This window comes from Triticum aestivum, chromosome 4B (genome assembly GCF_018294505.1).
Source record: "Triticum aestivum cultivar Chinese Spring chromosome 4B, IWGSC CS RefSeq v2.1, whole genome shotgun sequence".
NCBI classification, from domain to species: domain Eukaryota; kingdom Viridiplantae; phylum Streptophyta; class Magnoliopsida; order Poales; family Poaceae; genus Triticum; species Triticum aestivum.
In genome coordinates, this window is record NC_057804.1 from 350457818 (window position 1) to 350466469 (window position 8652).

The window sequence follows — 8652 nt, forward strand, 5'->3', positions numbered from 1 at the left end:
CTGACCAGACTCAGCACTGATGGCTTTGTTAACAAGCTTCTGAAAAGATGTGCACTCATGCAGACGGAGGTCGCGGCGAAGCTCAGGACTATGTCCCTTACGGAACCTTGCTTGCTTCTTGGCATCAGTAGAGACTTCCTCAGTTGCATATCGTGCAAGGTTACCGAACTCCCTGCTGTAAGCATCCACAGAAAGTCGACCTTGAGTGAAACTGCAGAACTCCTAACGTTTACGGTCTATGAGACCCTCCGGAATGTGATGTTCACGGAAAGCCTCGCTGAATTCAGCCCAAGTAGTGACATGGCCCGCTGGGCGCATAGCTCCATAGTTCTCCCACCAGAGACTGGCGGGGCCTTCAAGATGATATGCAGCAAAGGTGACCTTATCAGCCTTAGCTACTAACACAGAACGTAGTTTGTGAGTAATACTGCGAAGCCAGTCATCGGCGTCGAGAGGCTCGACGGAGTGGTGGAAAGTGGGTGGATGTAACTTGATGAAATCACTGAGTGACACCAAGTTATTCCTCTGATGGTGTGCTGTGTTTTGCTCGATGCGCTCCAACAAACGGTTAGTCTCCCGCTTGTTTCTCTTGGCTTCTAGCATAACTTTGGCCAGAGAGGGGGGTTGAGGCAGGTTTGTTCCCCCAGCTCTGCTGCCTTCGGCCTGCTCTGGGGGAGCAGGGTTGGTGCGGGTCCGTGAATCCTCCTGAGTGGAGTCAGCATAGATAGCCTGGAGATACCCTTGTGCTCCCGGGAGTGAAGCTCGCATATACCGGAAGTCAGAGTCTCGAAATATGCCAGTCCTGACTCGCATGATGGTCATCATAGAGTAGGCAGCATCCTGCACAGCCATCTCAATAGTAACCCCGAGTGCATAGGAGCAGTGAAGGGGCTCGGTAGATCCAGGATAAGATGGAAATATCCTGACAGTGCAAAGATATTGACTTTGATTAAAGTCTCGGAATTGCTCTTCGACCGTGTACTCAGGATACCAACGGTACCCTGCCTCAGTCATTACCCGGACCAACATAGCAGTATGGCAGGGTACATCTAGACATTGAGTCAAATGAACCACTTGATTCTGAGGACGGGTCACCATCTGGAACATGATAAACACAAGATATTAAGATTTCTAGTAGAAATTGGACAGCATAACGGCTGTAAATGCTCAAAAGGGATTTTGAGGCATTTGACAAAGAATTGCATAGACACTCAACAACATCATATCAAGGTTCTGGGTCCATCTTAGCAACATAATGGGGTAGTAGAGCTGAACTAGGCTTGTAACCATCAAACCTATAAGGTACTACTGATTAGTAACACGTGAACCTGATAGAGGGGAGGGATCCTAGTCCTTAACCCCCGGTAGAAGAATAGACTGACTCAGATCAGAATGTTATGAGATAAAGGAGTAAAAAGAGCCTTACGTTCCATCCCACAAACAATTCCCCTATATATAACTAAAGAATTTTTAGACTCAACATCGACCAGTTTGGCTTGGAGAACCTACAGGCAGTCCGGATCTGATGCCAACGCTGTCAGGACCCCGACTCGATGCCACATCGATCTAGCATGTAACACCTCATATCACTTTGCGGCCTCACGCACGGTATTCCCACGGGTGTCGTCTTACCTTTGCCCGGGACCGTTTGCGCCTTTTGGCACACATATATGATAGTGTCCCTAGCATCCATATGGTAAAGAGCCCGGGCTGACATGGCTAGTCGTAAACCCAAAGTGGCACAGACTTACAGGGACAGGCATCCATGACCCAGCATCGAATGTGTCGGTCATCAGCAAGTGAATCCGGGCTGTAGCACTGGGCTAACAGGACTCCGGTAAACCGGGCTGTAGCGGGCTAAGAGGACTCCGGTATCCATCGCGTGATATTTCCTCGAAGGGACAGACACAGGAACGAAGAAGGACACATGCCGACCAGCCTAAGTGTTCCGGAGCAGTAGCAAGATACCAAGGCTCAGTGGAGAGACAAGGAGACATTTCCCAGTAAGAGAGGCTACTAAGAATAAACAACTAGATAGTCAGATCCCACACATACCAAGCATTTCAATCATACACACAATATGCTTGATATGTGCAAATACAACAAGGCATCACAACATGACTCTACGACACCAGTACTTTATTTAAGGCTCAGAGAGCCATACATATCATACACACAAGTACGGGTCACACGACCCAGCACTCAAGTCATACAGACATACAAGCCAATAGCGGAAGTAACTTGTCTGAATACAGACAACTAGTAAAATAAAAGAGGCTTGGAAAAGCCTGGCTATACTACGTGGTCCTTCACAAGCTCAGGATCACCACCTGGGCCTCGATCTACTCATCGATGTCAACGTCTACGAAGAACCCATCAGAAGGGGTTGCAGCGTCTTCTGAAAAATGTAAATTAAAGCAACATGAGTACAAAGGTACTCAGCAAGACTTACATCAGATCCTACATACATGCACATTATCAAGAAGGGTTGGTGGAGTTATTGTAGGAAGCCAGCTTTGACTCTTGGCTAAGCTATCCTACGATACACCAACTTGAAATGGTTTTGCGCACACGAGTCCACTACTCACCACTTCAATACACCACCGAGGATCCACCTCCGTCATCCTACGGAAGAGCCATCCTCGGCACTCACGCTTATCTTGAGATTTTTAGTAGTATCCATTTACTTGTCTATGAACTGTATAAGCAACCAAGTAGTCCTTTACCGCGGACGCGACTATTCGAATAGATCATGCTAACCCTGTAGGGGTGTACTTCTTCATACATGTTTCCACCACTTAGCGTCTGCACACGACATGTGCTCGGCAGACTTCAAGCAAAAGCCGACGTGGGTGTAGACCACTGTCACATCCCTAGCTTCTGGCATTGCTCTAGCCTAGCTTCATGTGTGCATCATGTCTATATTTTTGAAACTTGAATTGAGGAATATTGGAAGCCTCAAAACCCTAAATAAAAGAGGGGCAAAAACCCTAGAAATCTCATTCATTGCTCCAAAAGGCTCTTCTTAAATGTTTGATAATTTTTGGTAAGGGTTCTGGTCCCAACCAAAATATTGAACATTTTTAAGGATTTATTTTTGGGACTTTGAATTTAAATCATTAGCTATTTAAATTTGAATTATATTCATATAATTAGAATATAATTTCAAATACCCCTGAAATATTTTATGAGCTTTTGGAAAAGTCCATCTAGCCAAATAAAATTATTCAGAGGAGTTTTTGGCATTGTTTGAATTTGTTTAAAATTCAAAACAGTGGCAAAACGAAATTAAATAAAACAAAACAGAAGGAAAAAATAAAAGAGAGAGAGAGGACTTACCTGGCCTCACCCGTGCAGCCCACCAGAACCGGCCCAGCCGGCCCAGCCCGCCACCGCTACTCCCCCCCTGTCGTCTTCCTCTTGCCAGTGGGAGCAGCTGCGTGCTCGCACGCGCGCGGCCGAGGAGGCCACCTCCTCCCTGCCTGGCTGCCTCCTCCTTCCCTGGTCCCTCCCGTGACGCCACGCAGCCCCGACCCCCTCTCACTTCTCCCTCGCTCTCTGGACCTCCCTCCCCCTCGCTCCTCTGTTTCCCCTCTCGCGACCGAACGGAGCCGCCGCCACCGATGAGAGCCACCGTGGCTACCGGCCACCCCACGGCTCACCGACGCCCCAGGAAGCTCCGCCGGTCCTCCCTCTACCTCCTCAACGAGCCACGAGGCCCCAGACGTGCCACAACACCGCCCTCGATGCCTTCTTCAACCTCGGGACCGCCGGCCATCTTCGTCAAATTCGCCGGCTCCGGACCGTCCCCGACCTCGCCGAGCGTCCCCTCGTCATCGCCGTGAGTCACTGACCCTCTCCCCTAACTCAGCATGCTCCCCTCCGTGCCGTAGCGCCGTTCCCCACGAGCACCGAAGCCACCGTCCGCCATTGCTGCTGCACGCATAGCCTCCGTGCTCCCCTGGCCTCACTGAGCTGCTCTTAGTGCTCCCCATGTCTAGCAGGTGCTGCCCAGCCTCTCCATTTGCTCACTGATGCACCGTAGCGACGCGCCCGAGCACCACCGAACACCATCGCCGCCAAAGCTCGTCGCCGGCATGAGTTCCGGCGACCCCACGACCTCCCACTCGGTCCTCTGGATGCGCGGGAGCAAGGGCCATCCCCTGGTGCCCTCAGCGCGCCAAACTGACGCCTCTAGCACAAGTCCGGCGTGCCCCGCCCTGTTCTGTGGTCGCCGTCGGCTGGTCTCCGGCGTGCTGACGTGGCGTCGTCGTTAGGGGCTAATGACCCTGCTAACTAACCCTGTGACACTGACAGCGGGCCCCGTAGCGGGTCAAAGCCCGAGTCAACGCGGGATTAGCCCCTGTGTCACTAACGTGTGGACCCCACACGTCAGGTTTGACCCGAGCCGGCCCCTGTTGACTTGCTGACGTCATGCCAACGTCATGCTGACGCAGTAATGTTTTCTGGATTTAATTTAATTCTGAAATTCCAGAAAATGAATATAAACTTCTAAAATTCATAGAAAATTAACCGTAACTCCAAATTAAATAATTTATATATGAAAAATTATCAGAAAAATTCAAGGAATCCATCTGTACCATTTTCATGCATGTTAGAACAACTTATAGCTGCTGTTTAGCACAAATCAAATATAGGGCATTTAAATAATCACATATGGAGTTTGAATTTGAATCTTGTATTCAAACCAACTTCATTTAATCTGTTGCTAGTTGCATTGGCTCAAAACACATTCATTTTGCCATGTCATGATCATGCATCATATTGTGCATTGCATTGATTGTGTTCCCTTCTGTGTTGCCGGTATTTGTCCCCTCTCGATAGACGTGATACCGATGATGTGATCGTTGACACTGATGAAGACTCAATGTTATCTTCAAAAGTGCCAGGCAAGCAAAACCCCCTTGTTCATTCCGATACAATCCTACTCTCTCGCTCCTGCTCTCTTTTACTGCATTAGGACAACACCGATTCATCTGTTACTTGCTGCGGTAGCTGAACCCCTTTGTCCTTTGCATGACCTGTCATTGCCACAGTAAATAGATGAAACCCACTAGCATGAGTAGGAGTTGTTTGAGCCCTGATGTGCCTACTCATTCATGTTTGTTTGTCATGCCTGCTATTGCTTAGAGTTGAGTTAGGTCTGATTCATCGGGGATGAATCAGAGGCGTGTGAACCTGTCCTACTGTGTGTGAGCTAAGTGTGTGAACACGATTTGGTAAAGGTAGCGGTGAGAGGCCATGTAGGAGTACATGGTGGGTTGTCTCATTGCAGCCGTCCTCAGGAACTGAGTTCTGTGTTTGTGATCCATGATTTAGCTACTACCACGCATTGGGCCCGAAACCAATGGACCCTCTCGGCTTCTTGATCACCCTTGTCCTCTGTCCAGGAGTTGCAAGTAGTTTCTGGTGTTTGTAGTATGCTGGAGGCCGTGGGCAGCGCTGACCGTAGGGGTGGGCTGTGATGCGGTTGGCACGTGGCACGGTGTACCGGGCGCCCGTTTGGTGTCTCGAGAACCCTGTTCACATCGTTTGGGGCTGTGAGCGAAACTCCGGCCGGATCTCCTCATGGATGGAACCCGAATAGGCGATAAACCTGGACTAGAGACTTAGGTGATTAGGTAGGTCGTGGCCGACACCCACGTTGGGCTTCCGCTTGAAGGTTGCCGAGTACATGTCGTGTAAACGGCGGTAAGTGGTGAGAGCGTGTGTGAAGAAGTACACCCCTGCAGGGTTAACCTAATCTATTCGAATAGCCGTGTCCGCGGAAAAGGACTTCTGGGTTGCTTATATCAGTTCATAGACAAGTGAAAGTGGATACTCTAAAATACGCAAGATAAGCGTGAGTGCTATGGATGGCGTTCTCGTAGGGAGACGGGAGCGGATCCATAGTGGTGTATTGATATGGTGAATATGTGGACTCGTGTGCGCCACCTCAAAAAAGTTACTCGCAGTCGTAGTTCAGGATAGCCACCGAGTCAAAGCTGGCTTGCTGCAGTTAAACCCCACCACCCCTTTGTTGATAATGATGCATATGTAGATAGTTCTGATGTAAGTCTTGCTGGGTACATTTGTACTCACGTTTGCCTATTTTATGTTTTTGCAGAGAGACTTCGGTCTCGCTAGTAGTTTCACGTGGACTTCGACGTTTAGCTTGATACCTCAGCTACGATCTTGTGCCCTCGGCAGGATCTGATAGATAGTCAGGCTTCTCAGCCTTTTTCATTTATAGTTGTCTGTACTCAGACATGATAGCTTCCGCTTGTGCTTTGACTTGTATGCTCTGAGTGTTGGGTCATGAGACCCATGTTTGTAATATCTCGCTCCTCGGAGCCTATTGAATAAACTACTTGAGTCATAGAGTCATGTCGTGATGCCATGTTGTATTTGCACATATCGAGCATATTGTGTGTATGTTATTGAAATGCTTGGTATGTGTGGGATCTGACCATCTAGTTGTTTATCTTTAGTAGCCTTTCTTACGGAGAAATGTCTCCTAGTGTTTCCACCGAGCCATGGTAGCTTGCTACTGCTCCGGAACACTTAGGCTGGCCGGCATGTGTCCTTCTTCGTTCCTGTGTCTGTCCCTTCGGGGAAATGTCACGCGGTGAATACCGGAGTCCTGTTAGCCCGCTACAGCCCGGTTCACCGGAGTCCTGCTAGCCCAGTGCTACAGCCTGGATTCACTCGCTGATGACCGACACGTTCGATGCTGGGTCATGGATGCATGTCCCTGTAAGTCTGTGCCGCTTTGGGTTTACGACTAGCCATGTCAGCCCGGGCTCCTTATCATATGGATGCTAGCGACACTGTCATATACGTGTGCCAAAAGGCGCAAACGGTCCCGGGCAAAGGTAAGGCGACACCCGTGGGAATACCATGCGTGAGGCCGCAAAGTGATATGAGGTGTTACATGCTAGATCGATGTGGCATTGAGTCGGGGTCCTGACAGCGTTGGTATCAGAGCTTGAACTGCCTGTAGGATTACCAAGCCAAACTGGTCGAAGTTGAGTTTAGAAATTCTTTAGTTATATAAGGGAATTGATTGTGGGATGGAACGTAAGGCTCTTTTTACTCCTTATACCTCATGCCCTTCTGATCTGAGTCATCTTATCTTTCCTGCGGGGATTAAGAACTAGGCTATCTCTTCTTTCTATTAGGATCACGTGTTACTAATCAGTAGACTTATAAGATTGTTGGATTTAAGTCTCAGTTCAGTTCCTACTACTTCCGTATGTTAATTGTTGATCTCGGAACCTTGATATTGTGCTTCTGAGTGGTTATGCCACCATTTTTGTGAATGTCTCAAATCTTTTCTGAGCATTTACAGCCGTTATGCTGTCCGAGTCATTCCAGGTTTCTAAATAGTCTGATGCATTTGCAAAATCCTTTCCCTCTGGTTTCGATGTTCCTTTATGCCAGCTCAATCACACTAATTGTTGAGTTGAGGTATTCTATTGCCTTGACATTATGTTGGAGTTACTACTATGACCCTAGGTGTCTTAGGGGATCATCTAGTAATTTAGCCATGATTTGCGTTCCCAGTGTGATGATTCTGGCTATCATTCTCGAAAGCATCCCGTGATGCTACTTAGTAATAGGTATTCTGTTTCTGGGTTTTGAACCCGAGATTCACTCTACTTACTTCATGTTGATAGTGTTTGCTAGTTCCTTCAGGATATTAGTAACTTTGCGGTAGTCCTCGAGGTCCGTGGTATATCGTTCTTCCAAATACCATGAACCATTATGGCAGAAGTTTATTGGATCAAAAGATCACAATTAGAGTACTCTTGAGGAGTTCTCCATTCATAAATCGTGACTCTGCCAGTTCTACCTTTTTGCATGGGTTATCTGGAAGAAATATGTTGAACTTGGTTCGACATACTAATCTATGCATCCACAACTCAGAAAGTTATATGTTCCTTTGAGTTGTTCTCTTTAGTTGCATTCTGACCCTCGTCTATCAATTGATAGTCAAGAGTATGCGTGCGTTCGTTTATCGATGCCTATGACTCTTGTGGTCTGTCAAGCCATTCTATTCCGGAATGACTAGGAGAAACAAACTCCAGTACCTCTTCATATCTAGGATTGGGTCAAAGTAGTTGTATTCCGCAGATCAAATGCCAATCCAGCTTTTGGTTCTGCTCTACCTTGGAGTATTACATATTTTATACCGAGATTGTTATAGGAATGGCACATCATCCCATGAACTCTTGGTACAGTGATACTTCTTGCCATCACTGTTCATTCCTCGGCCCTCGTGTTGATGCAACCGGAATACCGACAAATGAATTGTGATGTGTGAAATCAATACTGCTAGCAACTCTGTTGCTTGGTAGTTAAAGGATAATAATTTCATTCTTAGTATGTTGGTTTTCGAATCATCCTTCTAAGACTGATCGTGCTACCTAGTCCTTATTTCGGTGCACCCTTCGATTGATGAGTTAGGATCTTGTCAAGTCCTCACTCATTTGATCATATCGTCTTGCCCTCAAAAGCAAGATTGTTCTCGAGCTTAGTAACATACCGGTGGTTCGTGACTTTCCAAATATCTTCTTGGAGGTGTTACCGGGTTGTCACCTGACCGCTATGTTGAGTTCGTTATCAAGTTGGTTTCTTGTGAACCACCTT